This window comes from Jatropha curcas, chromosome 7 (assembly GCF_041381405.1).
Source record: "Jatropha curcas cultivar XTBG-Jc1 chromosome 7, XTBG_Jcur_1.0, whole genome shotgun sequence".
NCBI lineage: Eukaryota > Viridiplantae > Streptophyta > Magnoliopsida > Malpighiales > Euphorbiaceae > Jatropha > Jatropha curcas.
The window spans coordinates 3,653,193-3,657,433 of NC_143157.1; positions in this window are offsets into that span (position 1 = coordinate 3,653,193).

Below are 4,241 nucleotides of genomic sequence, written 5' to 3' on the forward strand. Positions count from 1 at the left end.
CACAGGCCTATGGTGCACGCCACATGCAGTGGCTTGTGCCACTAGCTTAGGCTACATGCCATAGAGGCACAGAAATCTCTTTGTGGTTGATCCTAGGTTTTCCTTACAACCAGACCTAGAATAGGTGTTTAAATCACCAAAAAGGAAAAGAAAAAGATGGAGAAACGAGTTTAAGGTTCTCAGAAATTACCTTTTGTTGATTCCTTTGAAGATTGATTCAAAAATGGATAAAGAAACCCAACTCCTTGGTCCTTGATCCAATAATTCGAGATTCAAGATTAAAAATGCGTTTTTTTTTTTTTGGATTTCTAGTATATGCTTAAAAGGGTTTTTGATTAAAGAATCTATGGATCACAATTTTAGAGCAAAGGGAAAATAATGGTTTCCTTTGATTTCTTAGATTGATTTTTGAAATTTTAGGAGTTTCCTTAAACTACCCCAAAAAATCCTCCTTCTAATCATCCCTCAATGTCTATTTTTAGGGATTTGAGGGTGAGATGGCCTCATTTAGGGCTGATGTGGCAAAAAAGCCACTTCCGGCCCCACAGTAGGGCCAGGCCCATTTTTACCAAATCAGACCGAGTGGCACGCAAAATGAGACAGAGGTCCCGGACGTGCTTCGGGTGGACCCGACACGCTTCTCGAGCTCGATTTCTTAGCAAAATGCGCAGTATCCCAAAAAAGTAAAAATGGTTAAACACATGGATAATCTCAGTCACCGATAATTGGTCCAAAAACTAGAGCGATTGGGAATCCCGATCCCATTTTATACAAAAAACGGTATATCATCATTGAACCTTTCAGGAGCAAAATTTGAGTGTATACAATAAGAGCCCTTTATCGAGGATCAATGGATGGCTCTAATAACGAAAACTAATTTTTCTAAACAAAATCAACAAAGTCTGTTCTATTTTCATTAGCAAAAAAATGGCATCCTCAGTTTGGCGACTCTGCTGAGGATCAAATCTAAAATCTCTGGTTTTCGGTTTTGTGTTGGAGTAAGGAGTTGACTCCAAATGTTGTCCATCTTATTCACAATCATTAATAAAATAATTAACTTCAAATTGAGTTTACTTTTTGTATATATAAATGTCATTCATGTATTTGTCTCTTCTTAATATCATTTCTACCTTAAACCCTAAAGGTGATATTGGGAGTTGTATTCCTTTCACTCTATTCGACTGTTGGAATTCGCCACTAATATACATCACCCGTAAGAAGCAAAAAACAAGAACCCAGAAACTAACATTTTAGTAGAAGAATAAAATCTAAAAGACTGAATAAGAAAATAGTTTTGCTATTGGAAAGATACATACATAAATGAAGCCAACAAAAATAAAAGAAAACAACAAGTGATAAAGCCATGTCAGAAGAAAGGAGGAACCCATTTATTGATGATCAAGAGAAACATATATAATATAAAGAGCAAATATCCATTTACCAGAACTGACCAAATTTCAGTAAAACAATTGATAAAAAGAGAAAAAAAAATCATGGATGAATGGGAAACACCCAAAAGGACAAACTCTGTTACCAATACACATGGAAATTACAATGACAATTGAAAAGGTATCACTGATAAAGAAACATACGCAAGAAAAAAAAAACTAAACAGGAAAAAGAATCAGAAAATAAGTGAAAGTAACAAATATGCCTTCAAAATGGACTAGAATCAATGAAACAAACCAAATGGATAGAGATAAAAAGAAAGAGAAAAGGAATGGAAGAAGCAAAGAGATAAAAGAAAAAGCCTTGAATAGAAGAGAAGAGAAGAAGAAAGAACCTATTGAATATGATCAGTAGTCAAGTTGTTGGGATAATAGGATGCCCCTATGGACTGCATCTGCATCAGGTGCTGTTGCATTTCTTACTTATACCGCACACGAGCTCTTTCACTATACAGTCATTAGAGAGCTGAAAGGCCAGAGATAGTCACTGCAAGAAAAATGGAGATGCCTTTGCTTTTCTCTAGTTTCACTTTCTTCTCTCTTTTACTCTAATAGATATAAGACAGTGAGACAGTGAACTCTTCTATATATTGTGATTCATGAGATAGAAATAAGAAAACAATAACACAAATAGACAATAAAAAATAGAAGTAATGTTGTTTACATGAAACAACGCATTGTGATTCTTATGTGAAAAATGTAATTTGTAGTCTTACAAAGCCCAACAAAGCTTTATATTAACATTAGACAAAACTCTACCAAATAAGACAACGATGTGTTCAACAATCAAAAGCAGGATAGTAACTTCATCCAACTCATAAATATATATTGTATCTGGCAACTGAAATCAAAGAAAGTACTTATGCATTTCCTTCTGCTTGCAAAAGAACCACATATATGATTATTGGACAATTGAACTAAGTTTATATTTATGTCGTGCCACAAGGGCGAACCTACAAGTTTTTCCAGTGATGAAGTCAACTAAACCTTACCATAATTTTTTCCGACTATTTTCAATAGATTCCAAGAAACCATTTATACACGTCTTTGGAGGTTCAAATGGAGTAACCTGCATAAATGCTTAAAATTAAGTGTTCTAGTTGTAAAATTGTATTATAAAGATTCAACTACAAGTACTATTGTTGCTACTTTTTATGTAATGTAATGCATTGTAAAGAAAGTGTATATATGTTCTCTTTAGATATATTTAATTAAAGAAGACAAAACCACCGACTAAATTAATGAAATTCGATCCTTGATAATGCTATAAAAAAGGAATATGTACAAATAATAAGGATTCAAGGGTAATTATTTTCTTCTACAAGAACGACAAGAAGCATACCAAATGGCAAGACGACCAGCTGAAGTCTTCAACTGCATAGTATAAAACACGATTTAATATTTACATAGTTTATGCCCCTTCTGACAAGTATTATTCATGTCCTTTCTTTAAACCAATTTCTATTTTCTTTCACCTCAATATTGTTATGATCTATTTTCTGTCAGGAAGGTGCAGGTGACATTCATTGAATATAAGTTGAGGGGTGATACAGTTATAGCATATCTACTGTAAACCATATAGAAGGACCCCAATTATAGAAGTGAAAAGGCTAGGATGACTTAGAGCGATGAGGTGCAGAATGATTTAGTAGAGCATTATGCCTTTCTAAACACATAACCTAATAAAGTAAAATGGAGAAAAGAACAAAGTCCATAAGGAAATGCAGCTAGAATGGAATTAAAATTTAGTTCAGCTTATCAAGTTATTATGATTGGTTTCAGATCCTTTTATTAAGAAGATAACAATGCAAGATAAGTAACAACTGGGTGACTAGCCCAAACCTGTGATCCATTGTCAACAATGGTCATTGTAGTAGCAAATTGGCATTCAACTCTATCAACTTCATTAAAATTAGAGTCCATCAATATAGCTGGCGTTAAAGCACAATGATTGAGATTTAAAGGTCTTTTGCACCTATCTTTCAAAAGAAGAGTAAGAATTGCAGTAAATGCCTAAACTAACGTTAGCTCAAGATACATACTTTGCAACTTGATCAGTGGTTGGATAGAGTTTAAAAGACCTTATTGCAATTTCGTTTGGCTTCATAATAAAGAACTGTTCCTGCAACCATTCAAAAATCAATCAGCACTTGTTTTGAGAAGTTGATCATTGCACCAGCAGAAACAAGAATACAATGTTAGATTATTTAATAATCTATATGTGGCCCATGTGATTAAAGGGCTGGTTCTAATTAAGGTAGCCCAAGATGATAGTTATTGGGCTTAATGGATAAGAGCCAGTTAGGGTTTTAATACCCTTCCTCTGCCTTATAAAAGATAAAGGAATCAACAGATTAGGGTTAACACAGAAACAAGAGAGTGTGACGGCTCCCTCAAACACATACGGAGATAGTTTGTTTGAGAGAGCTCATAAAAGAAACTCCCGCAGCTGTTGATTATTCTTTGACCATTAAGAGAGCACTTACGGACAAAAGGCCAAAGTGAAGAAACGTAGATCTGCTGTTACGGTGACAATCGAATTGCCCCAACGAGGTAACCCATAACATAGATCTGCCGTTATGGATTAAGGTACGCTTCCGATTATTGTATATTCTCGTCAAACAAATTCTATGAACAATAGATCTGGGCTATATTAAAGATTATTTAACATGTGGTATCAGAGCCTGTACCTGTTTTAGATTTGTTTGATAGCGTTTTGTTTGGCATAATTCATGAAAATTAATTTCGTATTGTGAAATTGATTTATATGGTATAAGCGAAGCCAAAATTATA